The sequence below is a fragment of the Carassius auratus genome, chromosome 29 (genome assembly GCF_003368295.1).
Source record: "Carassius auratus strain Wakin chromosome 29, ASM336829v1, whole genome shotgun sequence".
In the NCBI taxonomy this organism is placed as follows: domain Eukaryota; kingdom Metazoa; phylum Chordata; class Actinopteri; order Cypriniformes; family Cyprinidae; genus Carassius; species Carassius auratus.
Window position 1 is genome coordinate 7,405,357 of NC_039271.1, and position 26,429 is coordinate 7,431,785.

A 26,429-nucleotide genomic window follows, 5' to 3' on the forward strand; every position below is an offset into this window, starting at 1 on the left:
ATTGAATTGAATTTTTCTCAGAAAGCCGCCCGTGGTCTGAATGTTTATCAGGTGCATGTCATGCATCAGTGCATCTGGGCTGTTTCCCAACGCATTCAGGCATGTGGTAATTGCCTCACCTGTACAAGGTTCAGAGATGGATATAATGCGTATCGTTAGCATCAAAGTTAGTGTATTAAACTGTAATGTCTCCAGAGAGATTTTAAAGGTTCGTGATAGATTCAGGATGGTATGTCACACTGAATTAACAGAAGGGTTTCCCCTTTTGTCTGTTACATACATAACATATACAGTACATGTTACATACCTACATATACATGGAAGGGATTGGTCACCCCTAAATGAAAATTGGCTGAAATTTTGGTTTTTGATCAAAAATATAGTAAAATATTAATATTGTGAAATATCATTCTAAACTTGAACTGTTTTGTGATGGAATGTATTTTTAAAAAGCTGAATTTTTAAAGCTTCAGTGTCACATGTTCCAACATTTCTGATTATTATCAATGATGAAAACAGTTGCCCTACTTTAAAAAAAAAAAAAAATACTAGGGATTAAAAAACATTCATTTGAGAGAGAATTTTTTGTAACCATAGAAAATATTATTTATTGTCACTTTTGGTCAATCCTTACTGAATACTGAAGTTTTCATTTATTTTGTATATTTACATTTTTATTATTATTGGCCATTAGCCACCTTGGTTTTTAATGACTAAAATCTCTCTTTTAATAAAACTCATTCACTAAACAAATAGAGATTGTGCTGCTACATCAGAAGCATTGCGTAAGTCAGGAGTCTTTCCCTCTGGCTGGTGGTCTTCCCTGACCAATGACATACCTTTGTCCTTTTTACCTCTCAATTAACCTCGACACCACCCCACCTGTGCTGCCTTCTGTTCCCACCGAAAACCTGCTACCACCCCCCTCACTTCCTTCTGCCCAGATACCACCTGCCAGAAAATTACCATCTTATTTCACTAATGACATTGCTGAAAATATTGGAAGTCTTCTCTAATCACATGGGAGCGTTTTTTTTTTTGGTTCTTTTTCATCCATATTCTTCCACTTTTTTTCTTATTCAGAAATAGGAGGAGTTGAGAAGTCCAGGCAAGTGTGCAGTGACCTTTTCACAAAGTCCACCACTTCTCCATTTAATCAAACCCCCTCTGTTCCTCTCTCTGCCACCGCTTGTAATGTCACAATTAAGGTGGCTCCATTGTTTCTGTTTTCAGGCTGAAGAGACGTTGCGCTCCTTGGTACCAGGGTCATTTCTCTTACAATATTAAATAAGTCTTTAGAGACCACCACCTCCACCCCGTATGGCGGAAATGACTGCCATTCAATCTGTCATTGCCCGCCACCTTTTGTAGTACTCTAAAATTGCATATTCAGAGTTGTAGTTGCAAAAATGTAGACACGTATATGCGGTTTGATTTGTGGAAGCGTGTAGTATAATATTGAATGATAAAGAACCGCCATCTGGCCATCAGCTACATTATGGCTGTTTTAGTGATAATAATGACAGAAGGACTGTAGATCCAAAGCAGTGCTTCATTATTCTAAAATATATAATGATTTAGAGGGATATGTGGCCTTCAAATGTTATATGTTCTATCTAAAATGACCAGCTTTTTGAAAATTACTTGTAAATCTCTCATTATGCTTTATTATCACCAAATCTCAATCTTTTTGTCAATTTGTTGTCTTTTGATTAGCATATATTTGTATTTCATTTTGGAAGTGATTGGTCCCATCCCTTTTCTTGAAGTCAAGCACTTTTGTTCATCACCATATGCATTATGTACCATCCTGCCCTTTTTAAACAGTCAGAGTCAATGAGGGGTTTGAGTGGATGGTCTTTCAGATACTAGAGTTTGAAAGGTAGACCTGTCAGTCAGGTAAGCAAAAGCAAGACATGGAGGACATGGAAGGGGGAAAAATAGAGTTCAAGAAATGTCACTCTCAATTAATCTCCTCAGATCCTGTCCCCATTAAAACCCTCACACATGGGGAAGCTTTACAATGCAAATGGCCTCATTACCTAGCCAACTTAATTGACTGTGACAAGGGTCGGGAATATTTTACATTCAATATTTTTGTTTTCTTGTAATTTCGGTGCTGATTTGCATATTGAATTTGCTGGTTTAAATAGTTATTGGCTGACATACAGTTGTGAAGTGGCAAAAATAGTGACACTAAGTCTTTTTCATCTTGTCATATTGTGCATTTATCTAATTCTTATGGAATTTTGTTCCTATAAATTGTATTAAGTATAAAATAGACATGATGAATGAAATGTAAATGATTTGCAGGTTTGTATTTTGTATTTCAGCTCTGCCTCATTGAACTCACACCTTAAATATCTAAAGACCCCCTTCCATAAAAACTTAGCTGCTTTACAAGGGCGCTGCATGCTGTTTAATCTCTCTTTACCTGCAGGCCAAGCAACAGCAATGCAACGACAGCAAGCGGTAGTTAGCGAGATCAGGAAGACAAGCCCACAGCCACAGATGGGGCACGGAGCGGTTCATAGTCTCTATGGTTCATCTTTTTGAAGTTATGTGCTGTCAACACTTGCTTTGGGTTTAAAATAAAAGAGACACATTGAGACGTATTTTGAACATCTCTCTTAACTTTTTATATGCAACTTTTTTACCAATTGTTAGCTGTGAAGGCTTTTCTAGCCTATTAGCAAGACATTGAAGTTCTGCACTTCCCTAAACGCATTGAACCATGGGAGAGGCAAATTGAATTGGACTCGTGGTTCGGAAATGCGTGTTTACTTGCTTGTTCGCAGTTCTTGAGCTATAAATTAGATGTCACCTTTGCTACTTGTCATTCTTTGATATGGATGTGTTGTGGGTACCAAAGCAGGGGGGTTGATTATTTGCTCTTAACATCACTTAAATTAAAGGCCTCAGTAGCCTGTAGTCATTCTCAATGATTGACAGTCTTGTTTGCCGTGATGCTTTAAGCTTGTGGATTTTGATCCATACACACTGGATTTGACAGTTATGTAAAGGCCTTTAAATATGCATCTGAACGTGCAGCACATTTATGGTTTTGTCAATCAGCAGTAGAACAGTACAGTTCAGTTTTTCAGTCTGATATCTTGTGGTAAAGTCAGTGGCATGTCAAATCTGGCTAGCATATTTACTCAAGTCTGTCAGTGTGCAGATCTGATGCTGTCTTTACACTGACATCAAAACATTATGATGGGGTGTGAAAGGATGAATATCACAAAACTGATATTTTACCCTCAAGTCAACTAAGAAATGTAATTGTGTATTTTGTTTGAAGAAAATGAAGTATATTTTTGGGGTCATGATTATGATTTCTATCAGTATGATAGAACATTTACATTGTGACATTTATTTTCATGACAACTTCCTCCAAGGATCTTATTACTGTAATAGATATAATTAATTAAATAAATGATAGATGGATAGAATATTATTAGGAGATTAATATTATTATGATCAGCTCTGAAAAAAAATAATAATAAAAAGAAGAATTTCATTTATTTTCCTGGTTGCACCAGAGTTCATCAGTCATAAGGTTGGAAAAGATTAAATCCTGTTTTCTGTTGTAATTACACCATTACAGATGCCCTTGATTTGTTTGTCAGACTCCCCAAAAAATAGCTACACCTGTTTGTGTCTCTGTTTTATTCACCATACAGAGGCAAACCTGTCAGGCTGACAGGTACGACTTGTTGCATTGCCTCAGGAGCCTGGTGTTTATGCCTGCTTCTGATTGTTGCATCGCTGGGCAACGCAAGGGAATACAGGGAAACTTCACAGGTGTGCGAAACGTGCACCTGCAGCCTACCGGTGTCCCAGCATCACCCTCTTAATAGCTGCTTATCCTGTGGTCTTTCATGGAAATCTGCCACCCCAACTTCCTAGACTTGTTTATTCATTCACTAAAGTAATCTCCGTCCTCATTCCACTGTTCTTGCAGTACTGAACATGATATATTTCCTGCATTATGTTATTCAGGTCAAATGCATGTGGATGCACTAAATTGCAACATAAAAGGTTTAATGTCAGATTCTGCTGTGTTCTGAGCAAAAGGTTAAGGAAGGATCGGAATGCGGGCCTGGAAGAATATGTGTCTTGTGGAAGATTGGAGTGATTTTGGCTTCTCTTTCTCATCTCACTCCCACTTCTAAGAATCGAAAGTGAATAACAAAGAGAAATACTTCACTGCCTGAGGAATATTCATGATTTGGCTTCCAGGTTAAAAATGTATATGCAAATTTTCTACATTAGAGCATGCACAGGTTGTTAATAAATTAACACGTGGCAGAAATAATATCGCTTAGCGGGATGAATCTCTGTGCAAGCTGTCAGCTGTCGCATCGTTCTGGGTAGAATGTGACGCAGAGACGGCAACACAGCCAGTGAACTGTGATGTTTTAGTGTACCGGCTCCTAAATCGTGTCTTTTGTGTGTGTGTGTTGGCTGAAAGGGATTGTGTTGGTGTGTGTGCATTCGTGAGTGTTTTAAAGCTCAGGATTTATGAAGTAGGACAGACAAAGCCAGTATAATATTACCTCTCTTTGGAATGAAATGATGCATAATTTATTCCGCCTCAAAAGGAAATATCCGCCTTTTTCTCATCTCTTAAATTACGAATATGAATGTGGTAGCACCATGTCTGTACCGTCTTCTGTGAATTTACAGTCGCCATTTATTAAAAATGATGCAATATACCTGATCACTATTATAATTTTTGCAAGTACTGAGGAAGTCAGTGAGCGGTTATACATCTACCCGGAGGGAAGTTTCATTATTTAGAGGTTGCTTTGTCATTGGATTTTAGTTCTGTTTTAATAGCAACTTTTGTCTTGGATATTTCTTGCAAGGTTGCTTTTGGAGTAATATAATTATGCAATTGCTATTATTGCTATTAAATTGTTATTATGCAAACCTACAGTAGGACTTAAAAGCTAAAATGTTACAGATTACAGCTGTTTTATAGTTCCAGAAATGTAATAAACTAATTTGGCTTAATTATTTGCTGTTTTCATTACAGTAACAATTTTAATATCTCATTTGTTTCTCCTAGAAACAGCGAGTAAATGCAGAGCAAATGGAGACTTTTTACTTTTTAATGCATGTCTTAGATGTTTCTCCTAAAATGATTAAAACACAAATAAATGAGATTATTATTGACACACAGTAGGAGTGAATACCTATGGCATTTATTTTGGATTTTGGAGAATTTGAGAAATGTTTGAGTTCAAATTGAAGTCTTTGACTTTTGATTGCACTTGTCAGCATAATTTGAGACATTAAGAGAATAAACGTCTGAAAAACAGGAGCCTTGTGAGGGAAAACTCACCATTTTCTCTCCATGTAATCACATTGCTGTCTAGGAGGAAATAAAAACTTGATTTTAAAGAGGTTTCACTTCTGATTTTTCTTACCTATATCGTCTCTTCAGGTGTCCTCAGTCTTCCAAAGTTCAATCCGAGTAGGTTCTAACCATGCATTAGTGTATCAGTGCATGTCTGCTTGTATCAGCACTTTAGACCGCTAAGCTTGTGATATTGTGACTTTTTACATTCTGTTGTGCCAGCTGGGATTGCGTGGCGCTTCTTGCCCCGTTCCAGATTAGCATAGCAAGATCTATGGAGCACCACAGCCTGACATTCTATTTGTGAAGCCCTAGTTGCAGTCGTGTAAGATGTCAAGTGACTCACAGTGAGTTTTAACAAGCACCATTCATTCAATCTCCTGTTTAACCATTCTGTACACATCGCTGCATATCCGTAAAGAGGCTGCCCTATCTTTTAATTAAGTCCCAGACTAATGTGGCACTTAATTGACTAATCAGGAGATTTTGTTTTCTCTAATTTACTGGAAAAACCAGCAGCACATAAGCTTTTTAATATGAACGGAATGGGACCATCACAGCTGCTGCAGAAATTGAAGGTGTCACTAGGGAAGGGGGATATTGGGCAATGCGTCTTTTTATCCTTGGTTTAGTCTGTGACTCAAAATCTTTGACAGTGCTATAATGTGTCAGTTGTGGGCAGATTTCTTTGTTTGTCTTAATTAAAACAGTCTTTGTAAGCCATGCCACTTCTACAATTTGACAATTTAAGAACTTAAATGATTTTATCCGTCAGGAGTTAGCTATGTTCTGAATATAATTAATGCAAAAAATCAGTACACCACAAAAAAAACTATTTTTGATTACAGCAGCATTTTTATCCCATGTATTTAAAACAAACCTGTATATAAATATAATTAAAATATTTTATGCAAAACTACCTGGAAAGATTACAGATATAATATTGCAAATATTATTTTGAATGAAGCAGCTTTTTCATCCCAGAAATAGATTCATTACTTTTTTTATTAGTTTAGTTCAAATGTTTTTTCAAGTCAAATACAAAAATACAGCCAAAATTAAACACATGCACTATTAAAGCTCCTAAGTAGTTAGTGCATAAATACAGGTTGTGAAAAGGTCTGGGTGGTAGCTGAAGGTTTTCATTCACTAAGGCTGGTAAACAATGCTCTTAATTCAAGCAAAATGTTTCCAGCATGTGCAACAGAATCTATGGAATTAAATGATGTGTATCAATGTCTTTAGGACATAAAAACTGGCTTGTATAGTGAGTGTAACTGAATTGAGTGCACTGTCCACAGATGCTTATGTAGGTTTTCTAGTGAGACACAACAATTTGTGTGTGTGTGTGTGAGAGAGAGAGAGAGTGTTTATGGACAGCTAGCTTTGATTTCATGGCAGCATGGCCTAAAAGAAAAAGAGTTTTACCTTCGATCGTAAAAAGGGTTTGTTAGGCTTTACAGTGTCAGGCTTCGACATGCACGAATTCTGAGTGAATGGAAAAGTCCTGTCAGGAAGGTTGCTTTGAGGGCAGCAGATCTGAAAAGACTGTAAACAATGACTCCTCAGCATGTGCCAGAGCGAAAAGGAAGGAAGGCAGATCTCCTGTCCATGTCACTTACAGGATGAACACTCTGGCCTGGACACAATCAGGCCTCTGTTTTAGTCTTGCAAATCAGAAATTCATGCTCTACGAGAAGCCGCCCATAGGCCAGCCATGCTGTGTGTACACAGAAGGGGTTTTCCTACCTGCTTTTTTCTGTATCTTCCTCTCTTTTTCAGCACAAAGAGACTTTTTCTGCAGTGCATGTGAATGTTATGCAGTAGGGTTAAGCAATACATTTTATTGCAGTCTTGAAATTATATTGTTTATGATATGATATTGTCATCAGTAATAAAGCTGACAACAGACAGCCAGTGCATGTCGCTAATAATTCTACATGTTTTATGCGTCTGAATGAATGGCATGGTTTTGTCAGACTCAAACACACAAAACTCCCACTGTTTTCAAAGTCTAATACTCATTCTGACTGATTCTTTCTCATTGAATGTCCTGTTTTGTATCTGAAATATGTCAGATTACATATACAAAGTAAGAAGCTTCTTTAGTGTTGACTTAAAAATATATAAAGCTAAATGATTTAGATTAGCTACATTTTAATGCTTGCATGTGATTAGGGAGACTCTTTATGTCTCACCTTTGGTTCATTGTGTTACGACATTTATAAAGTATGTACTTCATCATAAGAGATGTACATACTATTAGTGTGATTTGGAACATAGCCACACTCATTAGCTGCAATAAATATAACAGAGAAGTAAACACACAGAGTCATCAAGACAGCAGTGCAAATATATCAGACGTTTATTAGCATAAACACTCCAACGAATATACATGCTTTGAGGTAGATGCTATCACACGTATTGCGGCAAACATACAGGAAGAAAATCAAAATCCCTGAATAAATAATTGAATCTCTTGTGACAGCGCAACAAAGCTTCTGTGATAAATTAATTGGGTGAAATTAGCATGAATTAAAGCAAATAAGTGTAACGTGTAATTTATTACTTTCTAAGCATACTTTCACCATGGAAGTCTCAGATTTCCCCCAAGATTGCTTTAACAGCTATAATGCATTTTTTAATTTACACTGTGGAAAATCCATTTTTTCAGAGTTCATTAAGCATCAATATGTTACAATGCAGCTCCCCAGAGTACGCAGCAGAAAAAAACATTATGCAAATCGCTGCGAGCGCATTCTCAGTATGTAAATAGATACTAACACTAGTGTCAAGTCTCTGTGGAAAGCTTTGTTAGTGAAACCTTTTGTTTTACTGCTTTTTGTGATATTGCTGATGAAAATAGCTTTGCCCTCGTTTTTTATAAAAAAAGAAAGTCTACTCAAAAGTTTTTTGTAGTGAAATATAACCTAGCCATTTATATCATATATTATTTAATACATGTTTTCACACAAATCTGAATGATTAGATTTGATTATATGATTTATTGTCAACTATTATTCTGAAGTATTTCTAGATTATGTGTCATGAGGAGCAGTGGCTCATCTGTGCTGCTGTAGAATGAGTCATCTCACATTAATCATGTCTTCAATGTCCCTAGTTCTTAACTCAAGCATTATTATACAGTCTTGAAGTCCCGTCTCTGTCAAACCACCGTCTGTGAACAATAGCATCACACAGCTCTTCAGGACACATGCTGCATTACATTTCTTTCTTTCTTTTTATGATCAAGGATCAGAAGTACGTCCTGTAAAGGTCACTGACTGCTTTTCCCGAAGATTTCTATACACTGACTCAGTGATTCACTCTTTACAGTCACACATGTGCAAATTGAACTCATTCCTGCACTTCAAGAATTTTTCTTATTTGTGATTAGTACGTTTGGAGTAACCTAGAATAACTGCCAAGAAAAACATGATTATGAGCCACATGAGTCATGAGAGAAATGTTTGTAGTTCGAGTATACAACCTTGATTTAATAAGTTCAATAATGTTACCAGAAGTGTTCTCTGATGCCATTGCTAATAAGAAGTCTTTTGTATCAGCATTTGAAATAGATGCTTCTAGGTCTTGCCGTTTTTGCGGTTTGCTGCACAGATGTTGGTTTGTGGTTTCTGAAGTCTTCTCTACTGCCACACATGTACTCCTAAGCTGGAGGAAGTACGGCTAGCCTAAAGGGGAAGAGAGAACCACATTCAACAGGAAAGAAAACCTGTGCTGATCCCCTTTCTGTGCATCTCTGACAATACCAACCTTTTTAGTTTCCTGCAACGGCTGTTTATAGAGGAACTGTGAATGTGCTTGTGCTGTACGTGAAGAAATATTTGAATTTATTCAAGTTACATTCCCTTTTTTTCACTACCACATCCACACACTATTGCTATTGTTTCTATTGTATATTTTTTACATAAAAAGTCAATGGTATAATAGAAATTATAACGTAAAAATAAATATTAGGCAAAATTCTAATCACAACTCTTTATGATATTATCATATCATTTATAATCTCATCATCATATGATATCATATGATAAATTCCAAACTCTTTATCTAATATTTGGTTTTGCTCCAATAGATGTCATTCAATTTACAAATGAAAATGATGTTGTGATGGTCAGATGTATGGTCTGTTCATTATGCCAAGACTACCTTAAAGTATTAAGTCCTGTTTTATTTCCACAAGTCATTTTCCAGAGTTTAAGACTACTGGAAATCTGTGAAAAGATGTTTTCAGTGTTTTTTGGCTAAATGGGACAACTTATTGAACAGGCTGTACTTTTATCCCAAAGCCTCATTTCTATTTGTTGAATTGAATATGGCATCTGGTCTGGCTAAAGTCTACATAAATAAAATGTAATTTTCACCACAGTATTTGAATCTCTAGTCTCGCCATGCTGTGAGTGTTATGGAGTCTATACCACATTATAATACATGTCAAATAAGACCCACCAGACTGACTGGGGGGAAAAATGAGCAGCAAGGGTTAGACATGCAGGAGAAGTCTGCCATCACCTTGGCATGCTCCATTAAATGACTGTGTGAGAGTGTGTGTACTGGACCCCAGTTGCAGTCGAGCAGCCCAATTGCCTCTCCCCTGACAGGTAGTCATGTGTCCAGACTTGGGCTTTGGGAATGTGAGATGAGTTTAAGCCCTTGGGCTAAAGACACTCAGCCCAATGGGAGATCACAGAGCTCTCCAAAATCAGCGGTCTGGGAATGGCACATCACACTGGAACTATCGCTCGTGGCAGCTGTCCACATCAATATGACACGTAAACACACTGGAAAGATGCATGAATGTGATGATAAATAGAGCCAAGAGTTTTGACCTTTCAGGGACAAGACGAAAAAAAGTCTTGTTCTTTGTATGTTTGACAGTTGGAGATTGTAAAAATGGAAATTGTCATTCACACACCATTGTTTGACTGATTGACCCGTTTTATTATTCTTATTTTGGAAAAGTTTACTTCATAAGTCATGCTTAACAAATCGATTTACACTACCATTCAAAAGTTGAGTCAATAAGATTTTTGGGCATTCCTGAAAAAAAGTCTCTTATGTTCACCATGGCTGCCTTTATTTGAGCCAAAATACAGAAATATTATTACAATTCAAGATAACTAATTTAATCCTGTGATGCAGGATTAATCAGTTGCATCTGTGCTGAATAAACAACCCTAGTCTTTTAATTTCCACAGAAGAAAGAAACTCATGCAGGTTTGGAACGACATGAGGGTGAGTAAATGATGCATTTAGTTTAATTTTCTGTTAGTAGTTCAAGTATTCTAAATTATTTTCCTCTTACAGTCTGGGTTCAGGTTTTGTTTACTGATGTAACTTTTACCTTTAGTTTAAGTCTAAAGTGTTTGTGCTTGTATTTCCATTGGGACATTCAAAGAGCATTTGCCTGTCATGATTGTTTATGTACTCTCAAAAAAGAGCGTTTTATTCCTCTAGGTGGTCCTCCATTGTGTTCCTCAGCTTGCCACTTTGATGGATCCACCTGAGAGAATCCTCTAAATGGTTCTTTTATTTATTTTTTTGCAACAGCCTCTCTGCTCTGGGCTTGTTTACCGACAGCTTGCTCCCAATAGCAACAGTAATCATCTTTTTCTTGGTTTATTTTCAGTGTATAAAGTCAAGACTGTTAAATTAGAAAACAGAAACATTTATTTCTCCCATTCTGATATGCACACTTGTGTCCTCTGGAATAAAATGGAAATTCGGGCCCTTACTCTATGTCCATGGCTCTCAGCTCTTGCTGTCTGGTTTGCCTAATTGCATTAGCAGTAGCCAGCGTACTAATTGCACAGGGACCCCTGTTGTCACAGCATTTACCTGGATTTCTTGATTCTGAATTTAATCTGCTTGAAGAGTTTGGATTTCATGCTGGCTTTAAATTCATAAACCCCTTGGGATTTAATACTAAAGTATCTGATCACTGGCTGATTGTTAAAGTTGTGCCCAAAGTCATGTTGTGCTTTTCTTTTTAATACAAACTGAAATAACACATGACTGTGAAGGTGTGCAGGCCTGCCCTAGATGCTGACTATTGGAAAGCCAGAGAAGTTAATGCAGTACTCCGTTTGTGGCCTAGCCTGGTGTTTCATGTTTGATCCGAGGCTGAAGCAGCTCATGATATGGTGAGATATGAGCCCATTCGCCACAAAGCAATCAAAGACGGGCAGCTATTTCAGATTCGGCGAAGTTTAGTAGATTCCAGTTCAATGCAACCGCTGAGGCCACACATGACCGTATCACTGAAATCACATTCGTAGCTCCTCAACCGCAGCAATTCCCATCGCGACAAAAAACTCCAAGATGGTTTGTGCTGTAGTTTTCAGTCTAAGCTTTAATATTCTGTGGTTTTATTAATGGAAAACACTAAGCAGAGATGTGCAAGCGAACCTTTAGGTGACCTAGTTGTCAAACACTGACCCTCTGCTGAGACTTTCCGTTTTGATTCTCTTTTTGTTTTGTTTTTTCAAGGCAAAATGTTTGTGTCTTGGAAAAAACATGCCGTCATATCAGTCTCCTTGCTCTCTTTCCCTCCCTTTTTTTCCTCTCTTGCTCACTCTGTGTCTTTCGGTGCAGATGAGGAAGGCTGACAGCAGTCCAGAGAGAGGGAGCTGTTTTAGACTCTCAGTGGACCAAGCAATGTTAGAATAATGAAGCCATTGTGGCTGTGTTCAAATTCCTCACCCTGAAGTCCTTTCTAGAAAAATAGTGCCCACTGTGTGGAAATTTACTCCACAGCAATACTCCGAGGACCAGAGGAGGCTCGGAGCTCCTATTTGGAGAGGCGATGTTGATGTTGGATGGCTCTGTCGGAGTTGTACGGTGAGAAGAGCGAGGGAGTCACCCCTGTCAAGAAATATATAGCATACGTCTTATGTAAGACATATGCAGTCTGGGGTAAAACGTGCATAAAAGCCATGCAGCAACAGACACAGTGCTGCTTCCTGTGCTCTCAAATGCTTTTCAGTGACATTCTCGGGTTCTGGATCAGGTTCTTTTGCGCATGAATATCCGGTTCCAAATTTTCCTCACCATCTCCCCCCTTCGTTTCACTGTCACCTCCCGTTACGCGAGAACCGGCGAGCTCCTGTTGACTTCACCCTGAACCCAAGGAGCCGTGCACAGTCCGCAGAGGACCGCACCACATGTCAGCGCTGACAGCTCCAAACTAAAATAGTTTCACTCATTAACTCGCGGAAAAAAGTGGCAGCACTCAAAAGCTAGGCTTATTTATCAGCGTGCCATGCCATCTGCATGCCATATTGTGCTCTAAGATTTACAGCGCTGTCTCCTTGCCTCCCTTAGTTCAATAGATGCAGTTGGCAACCCAATTATAAATATTTATAATCTGCACATTTACAAAAAAAAAATCCTGTCAATCACAAAGACATGGCCAGATAAGCTCAGAGTGTATCCGGGATGCAATTTGCATGCCACAGAACTTCTGATTCATTTTGTTGTTTTGTACATTGCGCACAAGACGCCCTCTGCACAGATTAAATATAGAAGTTTTGTTCTCTGAGAGAGCCAAGCTTATTTTCCTCTTCTCTGCATGTTGATGCTATGCTGATGGCGATTCATTATTGAGAGGGAAAACCATCCTAACTGAGCTCCGGTTTGTTATGTGCCCTTTTTTGTGTTCTTGTCATCTATTTTGTCTATTTTTTGTCAATCAGTACAGAGAAATAGCTCTAGTGTTCTTGCTCTCTTAGGGTGCGTGTTTGTTGAAGTAACCATCCTCTGATGAAGAAAGTTGTTTTGTGTAGCGGAACGAGAGAAAGGAGTCTTGGAGTCTTGGAGTCTGCGCTGCTGGAGTCTGTGAGTTCAGTTTGACTCAATTTTTCTCTAAAAGTTTTCACTTTCTGAGCAACTTCTCAACTTAAACATTCCTCGCACTCATCTATGGGCAAATGTTTATTCTAAAATTGTTTTTTAACATTCTTTTAATAAACAAGTTTGGAGTCGGTAAGAATCTTTTTTTTTTTCTTAGCGAGGAGGCATTAAATTTATCAAGAGAGATGGTAAAGATATATAATGTTATAAAAAAATATTTTTCAGATAAATACTGTACTTTTAAACTTTAAAAAAAGAAAATTTCAGAAGCAGAGTTATTTTATTTTATTGATTAATAATACTTTCCTAAGCATTAAATCACCCTATTAGAATGATTTCTGAAGAATCATGTGACACTGGAGTAATGATGCTGAAAATATATTAAAATAGAAATGGTTGTTTTGGAGTGGTTGTCATGTTCTGGTGATGTTATGGGTGACTGCTAGGGGATTCTTGGGCCCACATCCAAGTCTTTTTGAAATTCTGGTACCTAGATATGGCTTTTTCACAGAGTTTTTTTTTTCTGCCAGGTAAAAATTGTCGGATCACTTAGAAACGTAACAACTTGATCTGGGAGCTATCATTCATGTGTGTTGCTTGAGGTTTGTTTAATTTCTAGATAATTGGCCACTGTTGTTTCTACTCACCCGAACTTTAGGCAATGCCACTTTACTTCAACCCAGGAGTTTAACTTTATTTAGAGGCAAAAATTCACGTGGCAAAGCTGCAGCGACTCTTGTTGTGTGGCATTCTCAGCTGATTTCATGCTTTGATGATGGAAAATTAGGCCCCTGTGCATTGGCGAATGAAAAGAGAGGGAGGGATAGCTCCTGTTATTGCCTCAGGACACTCCACCCCAACAACAAGAAAACTAGAGCAAAGGAGGCTGAGGCGCTGCCTGCTAATGCACTCTAAACAAGATGATGAGCACTCACAATCCCCATGTGGAGCGTCTGCCAGCTTCAAAAATATCAGCAGTGTTTTTGTCTCTTTCTCTCTCTCTGCCTACTCATACAGTGTTGTAAACCACAGTTATGTGTCTGGCCTTTTAAACAGGCTCCAAACACATCCCATGCCTCTGAGGTGATTTGACTGGCATGTCATTTGCATTCTCTTTGACCAGTGAAGTACTGTGGAGAAGACGGTTAAAGCACCACTCTGATGGCGTTTGGAGTCTTTGGGTGTGTTTAGCAAAAAGTCATTTGAAGTAAGTATTCAAGTCTACTAATACTGTGTGTTTGCATTATTTTGTTCAAAATTAAACCTTACATGATCTACAATACATCTTAAGAACAAAAAACTGAATTTATTTTTGTGTTTATATGCTGTCCTGATGAATCTATGTCATATATAAACTAACAATTAAAAAAAAAATCACATTTATAGTACAGTAACAGACTCACAGTGGAGGTCTGGTGAAGCAATGCAAGATGAACATCTAAAATACACACTGTTTTGGAAATATAATTATGGTAAACTACACTTATTAACAAAACTAGTGAGAGCTTTTCTTTTTATTATTTAGAGTAAACTCAGCAGCTGCATGAAGATACAATAGTGCAAAATATATAATCGAATGCAGACATATATCTCAATATGAAATGTCTCATTATAGAATCAATTACTCCAAATAGTTGTCAATCATTTAACTCAAAATTGAACACTTAATTCAACAGACAGCCTCATTTCAGTGAAATGAGATATGGTAATATATCTAAACCAATTGAAATCAGTTGGAACTTTAATGTTCAATTTATGTTAATAAATGGTCAAAATTCATGTCTTACATTACTCAGGTTGTTTTCAGCATGTGTGGTGTTCTCGTTTTTTAATTTTAAAGTGATGTCAGTCTCATTCCTGTCAGAGAAATATAACACTATACCTCACAGGCACTGGTATTTACTGCTCACCCATCATCCTCCATTATTTTCCATAGACTTCACCTGTAACCTGTGTGTGTTCAGAGGTTAAATTACCTCACCTCAAAATTACCTGAGAGTTCAGTGACACAGAGCAACAGCTGGGATTGTTCAGAGAGTTGGCTGCGCTGGAAACTTCATTTCACGGCATGAACGGCGCTCCATCATTGTAACGGTAAGGTTCAAATGACTGTGTTTTTGTAAAGGTACCATATTGTATGATAAAAACACCCAAAAATGAAAGTTTGACACCATTTACTCATCTTCACGTCTTTCCAAATGTGTACTTAGTGTGGCCCATATTAATTATACACTATATTCTGAACGCATTCGATAGATTTTTATGAACATTAGACCAACATGTAAACCATTATTTACCTAAAAACTTCTATTCAAATCTCATTTGTGTTTGTGGAAATTCAAATGTAGCGCATGAAGACACATTAGAGCATGTTTGCTGTAAAATATTGCATGTGTAATCAATTAACTGTACCAAAAATCTATGTTCATTTTAGCGAATAGGGATTTGAATGAATGTTTTTATTTTCTTTAATATTCTTTATTATTTCTTACATAAAGGTTTCTCAAGACCTTGGAATTTTTGTTGTTTAGAGATTTATTTTTTATTTTTATGATACTACTTTGTTCTGGTTTTCGTTTTTCATTGCAGAAGCTTCAAAGTTCAACATAATCAAAACATTTCAATGATAAAGTCAAGCTCACTTTGAGCACAAAATGCACTGAAAATGTAGTTTGAAAGGACTTTTAAAGGTGGCTAGAGATATCCTAACCTTAAAGGCAGGTCTTGCTTAATTACTATGACCTTGCAACTTCCCACCACCCCACAACCAGAAACACAGCAGCACTTTTCTTGTGATAGATGAGCCCTCAGTCATTTATTTTATTTTAGCACGTGTGTGTGTGTGTGTGTGTGTGTGGATGCTCGTCCGCTTCATATCACACACCGTTGCCCTCCCAGGGCCGTCTGCCATACCCCGCGCAGGAGCGACTGGCTAGAGAAGTGCAAGAATTAAAAGAGTGCTGCAGCGCCCTGTCACACTGCCTCAGTCTGTCAGTACTCCATCTCTCTCTGTCCTGGAGGCCATTATAAGCCTCGAACAGGACACCATCTCAGCCTACCCCCTCCCGGACCCTCGCTGTCAGTATTCCTGGGGACTAGAGGAGACAAATAATGACGACTGGCGTGATAGTGCCTCTTCCTCACCGGGTATCTCACCTCCAAGCTGTTCATTTGTACATTGATGGCGGGATCTGAGGAAGAGGGCTCAATCATTCGCCTCGAAACTGATTCAACCTCACCGTTCTGAATTTACTCTTACCGGGGGGTGAATTATACTTTCGCTCTCACACACACTCACGGATGCACACGCCACTTGATTTCTGACTAGGAGCGCAGGTGATTTGCATCCAGGAATCTTTCCATTACACACCACTTGGTCACAAAATTGAAATTCAATTTGATTACATGTTTTTACAGTGGATTGCCTCTTGGGATATTAGCATAGTGGTTTTTCATCAGTCTGTTTTGTGAAGTTTTATTGTTTTCCTTTTTTCTGTTTTAGAATAATCTTTTTTTGAATGCTGTTGTTAATTTCATGCTAATATAATATGTCAATATTTATATATATATATATATATATATATATATATATATATATATATATATATATATATATATATATATATATATATATATATATATATATATATATATATATAATTTTTTATATTCCTTTTTATGAGATGTTTTTATGATCATATTAGTATAAATTTAAATATTTAATGAGATATTGCATGAAATATATGAACAATTAATATAATTAATTAAAATATAAAAAATAATAATTGAATTTCTCTTTTATTTTCTTTATTAAAGAAGGTATTTTTTTAATTTTCAAATAACATTGCTAATGCTATTTTGATTTAATGTACAAGCATCTAATTCAAAGCATATCATACAAATGGGATTTTTGAAACAATCTGTTTTGAAATGGTTATGATAAATTTGAATTAAGTCTAGGTTTTTAGAGGTAAATGTACAAAATGAGATTAGCACCAAAAACACTCCCCCCAAAAGTCCCGTTGTTGGGTTTTTTTTATGGAAAAGTCCCGCTTTCAGCATGTGAAATGCTAAGTTCTTAATAGATCTCTATTCATTGTCAAATGAGTTGATTAGCCAGCACAATGTCGGTGGATTCAGGGGCCCATTACACATTTATGACAGTAAATTACTGTACATTTACAATCCAAATGAAATTTCATGAGAGTTGTTATTGGGAAAAAGCCCCATGTCTATCTTCTATTCATTTTGTGTGGCTGCAAATGCATCACATCAGTGCCCCCTGTGGTCAATCGTATAATTGCAATGGGGTGGGGGGGGGGGGGGTGGGGGGTGTTGAACCAGCATCTCTGTAACTGTTCCTAACTGAGAAGAGAGGTGCTGAGTTTTAAGGAAGTGCTAATTTACATCTATGCTTATTCAGTGTGGTGTATAACATGCTCAAGTTCAAACATTGCAGAGACGTGTAATGAGGAGCCCACCTCAGCCTAAAGATCTGTAGGAACAAATTCTGTTTGAGTATGAGCAGGTACGTTGAATCCGCTCTGCACTATATCAACTGGAAGTTCGTGTTGGGCTGCACAGGGATCCTTTCCTCCCAAAGTGCCACTCTGTTTTGGCTTCTTTCATTTTTCCATATATCAGGTTAGCAAATGAACATTGACACACATTAGTATAATCAGGGGCAACTTTTTCTTGTAATGTGATCTTTAAGGAGAGACCAGGAGCTGGGCAGCCTCACGCTTGTTCTGCTCATCCCACAGCTCTCCGCCTCTAAATTATTCATCATCCAATCAATCATCATCTCTTTGTTTTGGACCCCAGTGCAGAAGATGAAACGGCAGACTGCCAGAGCTGTTTTTCTTCATCTGAGGTCTGGAAAACATGATCTACTCAGATTACACTCACCCCCAAAAGACACACTTCCAGTACCCACGTGTTTTCAGGAAACACACGCACACACACACACACACCCTTGAGTCTTGCATCTCTCTACATACTCAGTGTTTGTTTACCTTGAGTTTATTTCATATACACCAAACATTACTTGCATTGCAGTCAATCACATACTCAAGGATTTATATATGTGTCCCTGGACCACAAAACTAGTTATCAATAATAAAGGTGAATAAAGAAGCTTTCCGTTGATGTATGGTTTGTTAGGATAAGACAATATTTGATACAACTATTTGAATTTCTGGTATCCGAGGGTGCAAAAAATCAGAATGCTGAGAAAGTCGTCTTTAAAGTTGTCCAAATTAAGTTCTCAGCAATCAAAAATTAGGTTTGGATATATTTACGGTAGGAAATTCACAAAATACCTTCATGGAACATGATCTTTACTTAATATCCTAATGATTTTTTGACCCATGCAATGTTTTCTAGGCTTTTGCTAAAAATATAAATTTTATGTGCAGCTCTTAATTTTGTTTATTGTATTTAAAGCATTTGAATATTATTTTTACATTTAATGATAATGACATATGATTCATTTATCTTTTTTTATGGATTTCGATGTCTCTTTGAGATACAAATTTAGAGCGATACCATGAGGAGATATAAAATACATTAGGGAAAAAAACGTATTTAAATAAATGTTAAACATCATAATGGAAGTGTTAGGTTATAATAGGTTGTGGTTTATTGGAATTCTACTTTTTTATATCATGTATGTATTGTCTATCTAAAGCTCCTTTTATCTGATTCCCACAAACATGGGTTTATTTTTTTTATTTTTATTGAATTTCTGACCAGCTGCCTGCTTATTAGCTGTAATGATAATGTGTTCTGCAGTGTTCTTGTTCTTTGCCCTTTTAGCAACTCTGCGGTAAACATTGCATTTTCAAACACTCAGCAGCGGCTGAGTGAACACAAGCGCGCTTTTGTTTATTAGTTGTGTAGCTGCTTGCATCTCCATCCCTGCGTTACATCCCCAGCCTCTTTTATCGCCTCCCCACGCAGAGCTTTGACAGACATGTCACCATGCGGTATAATAAAAGCATCTAGGATTTATGATCTATCAGCTGTAACACAGAGGCCCGCTTAGCACATCCAAAAGGGGCCCGTCTGCGTCTTTAAGCCTGTGTGGGAGTGGAACACTAATAGGGGGAAATGTCTTGGACAACTGATTTGAAGATATTCGCTCAGAGCTCGGCAGGTGACTCGGTGTCTCCACTTTTGATGTGGCACAACACAGAGTCGCGTCGACTGATAGCTTCAAAATGCACAAGAGTGAGACCTTATTCAGCCTCCTGCTAGTGTGACATCAGAGGAGCTGACATCTATAATGGTACGGAAAGACAAGTGTTTGAAACCAAATTCAAGTGTGCGTTGAAGTGTCAGGATTTACTACAGGCCCCGGCATTTTTTTTTTTTTCTTCTCGTTTTCTCTTTTTTTCTCACGCATGCACCCCATCCTCCTGCAGTCCCTTTTTAATTTATTTTTTATTTTCTTTTAATAAGGTGGTTTAAACCAAGCATGTCCATATGAACTCCGCGGGAGAAAGAATAAAAGGGTCCTGCCAGCTCGTGATGAAAATATTTGAGTCGAAAAGCCCGGTCAGTTCCTAGTGACTGGAGACGGGAAGGGAAATGGAAAAACAGCTTTTTCATGATACTTTTTGGTGGAAACAAGTTTATTTTCATATTGTGAGAAATCTTGAAAAAAAGGCATTTGAATAAAATAAATTGTTTTTAAATGTATTATTTTAAATGTTTATCTTTGACTAGTAACGATTAATAAAATATAACTATTATATTGTTTCTGAGGATAGTTCTAGTATCTCAATATGTTGGTAGCACAAATAAGCTGTCAAAGTTTCATACTTTCATACTCAAAATGAAAATTCCTCTCATTTTTTTTTTGTTTATTTTGTTTGCTCACCCCCTCCACCTGCTCCAAACCTGTATACGTTTTTTTTTTCATTCTGCTAAACGCAAATATTTTATTTTGAAGAGTGTTGGTAACCAAACCGCTGACGGTAGCCATTGACTTCCATAGTATTTTTTTCTGTACTATGGAAGTCAGTGGCTACCGTCAACTGTTTGGCTGCCAGCATTCTTCAGAATGTTTTCTTTTTTTCTTCAACAGCTGAAAGAAATTCATATAGGTTTAAAATGTAAGAATTTTGAGAAATCTGGGAGAACTATACCTTTTAACGTTAACACAAGCACTGCTATAAAAAGATTTAGAACCTTTTTACTAACCATTTGAACCCTTTTAAGCTGTTAACCAACTGTAATTATCTGAATGTCTTTTTAAGTGTAGATATTCACCCAGCAAACCCCAAACACACATATGTATAGACACTTCAGTTGAGGAATGGACTTCGAGGTGAAATATTGCACGAGGGAATCGTAGCGATGTCTGGAGGCAGATAAATAGCATCGGCTGGCGGTTAGGACACATCAGCCGTAAACAGTACCGGCAGCCATAAAAAGACAAGCAGCTTTATTTCCCAAGCCCTTGCAGACACATCAGTGAGACGGACACAGTGCTCAGAGTAAATAAAACAAGCTGACTGGCGGGACGGTTAGACTGGGAGCTGAAACATCGCTCCGGGTCCCTTAATAATGCCCCGTAGGGCTCACGTCAAGACTCTCCAGTGGGACTGAGCAAGTGCTTTCACCTCCCTGTTTGTCGCTCACCAACTTAACCCGGTATTCACACTGACACCAATAAAAACACAGTAATGTCATACTGCCATGTATCATAGTGATTTTACCAGATTAAGATGGTTTTAGTCTCTGCTTCATGGTGGATAACTACACTATTTAACGGTTGTAAAAATCACAAATGTCTTTTCTTTTTTCTATACTAGATGACAGTTTGTGAGCATAGTCATTGCTGTATTTAAATTATAAAAATTGTAACAAGAACAAGGTGTAAAGGCTATCAAGATTTTGATGTAGACATACTATATAATAAAATAAGAGTAGCCTAATCCAATATTTATTTAACTGAAAACCAATTAAGCACTAGGAAACGTGATTGAATGAACATATGGGTGTTGCTGTAATATTTCTTGATGTTTATATTAATTAGGAATTAATTGTCAAAAATATTTAGCTCAGACACGCAAGTTGGACAAACGGGAAATATTAGCAGCCCTCGCATTATTCCAGTTTCATCAACCTCGTTTTAATTAACCTCTTTGAATAATTAACCACACGTTATTATCAAATGAAGCGAATAATTGAGGTGCTGACTCGATTTGTAATTTGACAATTTCGACCTTTTTAATTCATGTTTCCCACTTTGAAACCAAGGAAAAATATTTTACAGTTATGACCTTAATGAACACGGACTGCTGAGACGAGAGTTAGCTGGCAAAACACCGTCTGTAGTCCATGAACACGGACAGACTGGTCAGTCCCTTGAGGAGTCTACATCTGTGTGTGTGTGTCTGTCCTTCTCTTTCTCTCAGGAGGAGCTGATGGGGCTCAGGGGAACTCTGTAGAGAAACTCTACATGGCCCAGTATGAGGAGAAGACAGGAAACAGTCTTTCATTACAGTATAGAGGCTTGCACATGTGGGACGACTCTTTCCTCCAGTCTGTAGGCATCACACCTGTCCACTGGTCTGCTAGGCAAATCTTCTCCCTTTAAACCACCTTGGGACCAAGATTACTGAGATTTTGAAAAGGTACCATTCCCCGTTGTGCCCTCGAAGTGTTGACTTCCTCTGTGTGTCCGGCTTGCTGTGTAAAGCCACATCTCATAGCAGTCAGCTGGCATTTAGAGATCTTTGGTATAGAACAGACACCATATGGCTCGACTGACCCCAGTGTCAGATCTTAGCTGGCTGTAACACAGGTGCTTTTTCCCCTCCTGCTCATGTTCTGTAGGAGGGTGAAGGTGGCCTTCCCTCAAGATGCTTCATCATGAGTCTCGCCGGGATCGCGCTCTTTCAGGCGGACGTTTAACTGCCACGCAAAACTGAACGCTTCACTGCTTCTTCAATCATTCATGTGACAGTGAGCAGCCAATGGTGGCTAATGATTTTCTGTCATGTTGGGTGAGCTGCATAACAGCGTATTAGATATCGGCTACGGCTGGACACATCAACTACTAAAATGGCTCCATTCCCAGGGCCATCAAAAGACACAGCTGTCCCAAAGTGGATGAAATATTCTGACACTAGTACCTGCTTGCGTTTTTATTAGTCACCTGCCCGGTGATCTTTTTTTTTTTTTTTAAAGCTAAGCGAAGAGTTTTTTTATTTATATATGTAAAGTGGAAAACTAAGTTTAGGTTGTCAAACTGTGTCTTGGAACATGGTTCAAGTCAGAAATTAAATTTGCAACCCATTTTACTTCTGTAATGTGTCGTATTTCAGAGTAAAACCGAATATTCGATGTGAAAAGCATTCCACACCACAGTGGAGCCAAGACCTGAATGTGATTTCACAGTGTACCATCCTGAAACATCACCGGCTGTACTTTTTTAGACACTTTGTCTGGGATGTGGAAGCTGAAGGTAAAGTAAAGAGCATCACAATAATGATTCTGTTAAAAGAATGATTGATTCTTTTTTTATTTGCTCTACTGCATTAGCTAGAGGCAAGAAATCCTGCATTTGATACAACACTATTTGACTATTTGTTAACTTTGTTTTCCCATCCTTGCAGCCTTAGTGGCATCTGCAAGAAAGGAAGACAGTCAGACAGAGATTTCTTCGCACTGATGAATTAGACCAAGAGCATGTTTTCACAAAGTAAGTTTTTCTGTCGTTATGTTAACTAACCAGATTGACAATTTCCAATGTGAATAGAATTTCATACTGGAACAGAGCCGGACCTGAAGGCAAGCTTGTGGTCTTCTAGCTTTAAGACAAAGGATGCACAGTTTATCTAAATCATGATGTTTTTCAGATTATGTTGGCGATTTTGAATTTATTTATTAGGATCAACCCACATGATGTATCATCTCATTTCATATATCATAAATTATATAAAAAAAAAAAAAAAATATATATATATATATATATATATATATATATATATATATATATATATATATATATATATATATATATATATATACATCAACAAACAGACAACAACAGACTTTTAATATACTTAGTTTTATTTTTTAACCTGTTAACTGTCACCCGTCCACTCTGTGGGACGGCTACATTTACTTCACTATATTACAATTAAATCTAATCTTGACAAACTATATATCGTTGGAAAGGTCTAAGACTCCCAAATATATATTTTACCAGTGTTTTTTGCTAAAAATTATGTAGGAAATGTAATCGATTAATTTATGACAAGAGTGCACCCTCAAAAATCTAAATTATAACTGGAGTTTTGACCTTTGTTTAAAAAAGAAGGCTTGTTTGTTGCCTTTTTCTCAATCACATTTTAGAAATCATCAGAAGTTATATATTGACTGAAAACTTAAAATCTCAAAATTCATCCTTTAAAACTCATTTTAAAATCAGACATTGCATTTCCATGTAAATGGTACATCAATATCATGTTACAAAATATTTTCATTCATGAATTATAAAAATTTAAGTTTGGATCGTGCCCTACAAAGTCAATGTTCAAAAATGTGAGTGACAGTTAAGGATTAATTAAAACAAATGCTAATATTTTAATAACAAATCTTGTATAAATTTTGAATTTCATGTCTAAATTCACAACACATTTTTATTCACGTTCATGCACTTAACACATGCCTTTATCCACAATTTGTCACAGAAAGATAGACTAGTAAACTGTTAATTTTAGTTTTTAACCATTTGTAATTATTTTATTTATTTAAATAGTATAGGATTTTATATCATCCATTGCTCTGTTGTTGGCCACAACATAATAACAATCAGTCCAGAAATGTAATATCCAAGGTCTACTAGGTCACCCCTCGGCCATATCAGTTAGTAGTCCAGCTAATGACCAGCTAGAGACATTTTTTTTTTCTCTCCAGTGGGGTTTTATTCAGGTAATAAGATACCAACTCCCAAGAAAACCAGTAGAGAAACTTTCACAGACTTGGTCACCAACACGGGAAATGAATTGTGGCAAATTTTTTCGAAGGACGATGCTTTTCCTGCAAAAGTTTATTCCCGCTCAGGATGTGTCAATTTACGCCAGAGAGAAACTCCTGCTCCTGGAAATCTGGAAGCTGCAATGATGTCTCCCGTATACCTTATTCATGGCAACATATGTCGGGCCGGCTTTCCCCACACATCAACATCGTTTTCTGGGCGCGAGTCTCTGCAGGCACCCTGCCACTCGAGTGCCACGAGTATTTATTATTCAAACAACTGTGTTCCTGTATTCTGTTTTTTGGAGCAGAGGAGGAGCAGAGGTCTGTGTTTGGTGTTTTGGACATGCTCAGGTACAGTACCTTCTCCATCAGTGACAGCTCCACATCAAACCTGTCCCTGCCAGACTCTCCCCCCTCCACCCTATTAGCCCCACAGCTATGAGTTACAGCGGCCGCCTCTGCTGTGCACACCAAAACTTCTCTCGTGCTCCGCTTCTTTGATTATACAGACAATTAAATGCAGTTGATCATATTTTGGAAATGTTTTTGGCTTGTTTTCTTGCTAGGAAAATAAATCAGTGCATTATTGCTACAAATCTTAAAGGCGTGATGCATTAGAAGAATAAAATAACAGTTATTGCTATGATAAGAAAAAAAAAAGTGTCACTCAAGCATTTTCTTGGTTTCACTTTTTCCTGCACACAAACGCACACACATCTCCGCACAGTAAAGCCTTCTTTGAGAAGAAGCCTTCCTCTGTATATCTGCTGCTCAGTCCTAGGCTCCCTGTGCTGCCAAAAAGTAGCTTCACTTTGCATACAATATTCATACCGTGTCTGAAAAATGAGGCTTGAAGGTCTGGTCATCTGAAAGACCAGGCAATCAGCGATTGTCTCTTGTCCTTATAAAAAAGAGTGGTTCCTCTCCATGCGAGGAGACGGCTGTGAATGGAGTATTTTTTGATGAGTGACACCCTCAGTCATACTGTTGCGTTTTATGTGTGCTGCTCATTAATAAAGGAACACCCCAGAGAGGGCGAACGGGGGAGAAACTCTGTCAGCAGAGCGTGTGCACACGTAACTTTTTCGCCTTTTGAAATGTCAGGTGCAATTTCAGCTCTGTGATCTTCTGAAAGCAATGCTCAGTCCCGCCGTCGTGTAGCTGTTTACCGTCTCTGCTTTTTTTTCTTGACTCCTGTCAGTTTGCGTAACAAGGTGACATGTTTGTGGGATAGATGAGGCCGTGGAAAGGTGTGAAAATACTTTAAGCATAACTCCAGGGGTGTATGACAAATAAATCATTCATGTGTATGCCGCTAACCAGTGATCAAAGGCATTGGCGTTTACTAGTAACAAACGGGTGTGATGGATATCTTTTGGGCCCTATAGTAAGACACTTAGATTGATATTTTATATCAAACACATTTTTTTATATAAATAGCAATGCAATAAAAAAACCATACAAAACAAAAGTACTTTAAACTTTACAGCAGCATCTTAAAAATACATGACATTCACGCCAGTCTGTTATATATATATATATATATATATATATATATATATATATATATAATGTATGTGTATATAAGGGTACCTTATGTTATATAAATATAATATAATTAAATTATATGTATTTATATTTAAAAAAAATACTGTATATATGATGGGTGATTCATTTGGTCAATAAATCAGCATTTGTAAAAAAAAAAAATATATATAATATGGATTTTTTTTAATGGTGGCAGTTTTGTCGCTGTATATGCATGAGTTTGCATGCTTTTGCTAGTGTGTGACCATCTGCTGAACAAGCTAATATTCTGCATTTTTTTATGTAAATGTTATGCACAGATGCTATGTTATACAAGAACAAGACTGCTTTCAGAATCACCCCTGCATGCAAAATACAGTTCTGCACTCAGCAAGAGGAAGTCATTTAAACCTGTTAGCTTTTAGTGAGCATATTAAATGTGTCAACTATAAATAAAACGGTGTAAATGCCAACAGTATTCATGTTTTTATATTTGTAAACCAACAGTTCATCACAAATTCATGACAAAAGCCTCTCAAATGCCTGCAGTGGGAATGCTCTGTACAGCGCATTTCTTTTTGAAAAGACATCATCCATTATGGTTCATCATTGGAGATTTGCATCCTACGCTTTCAAAACGAGATAAATATTTTTCTATCATAAATTC

The 26,429-nt window shown here is 37.3% G+C and overlaps 1 long non-coding RNA gene across 1 annotated transcript in view; it reads left to right on the forward strand.

Annotated features, from left to right (window-relative positions):
• Nucleotides 1-13,692: 13,692 nt before the first annotated feature.
• Nucleotides 13,693-26,429, forward strand: part of LOC113047942 (uncharacterized) — a 65,601-nt gene continuing 52,864 nt past the window's right edge. Inside the window, exons 1-5 of the long non-coding RNA XR_003276376.1 lie at nucleotides 13,693-14,444; nucleotides 15,174-15,331; nucleotides 21,664-21,882; nucleotides 22,576-22,715; nucleotides 22,867-22,952. This is a non-coding gene — a long non-coding RNA (uncharacterized LOC113047942). The remainder of the gene's footprint in view (nucleotides 14,445-15,173; nucleotides 15,332-21,663; nucleotides 21,883-22,575; nucleotides 22,716-22,866; nucleotides 22,953-26,429) is intronic.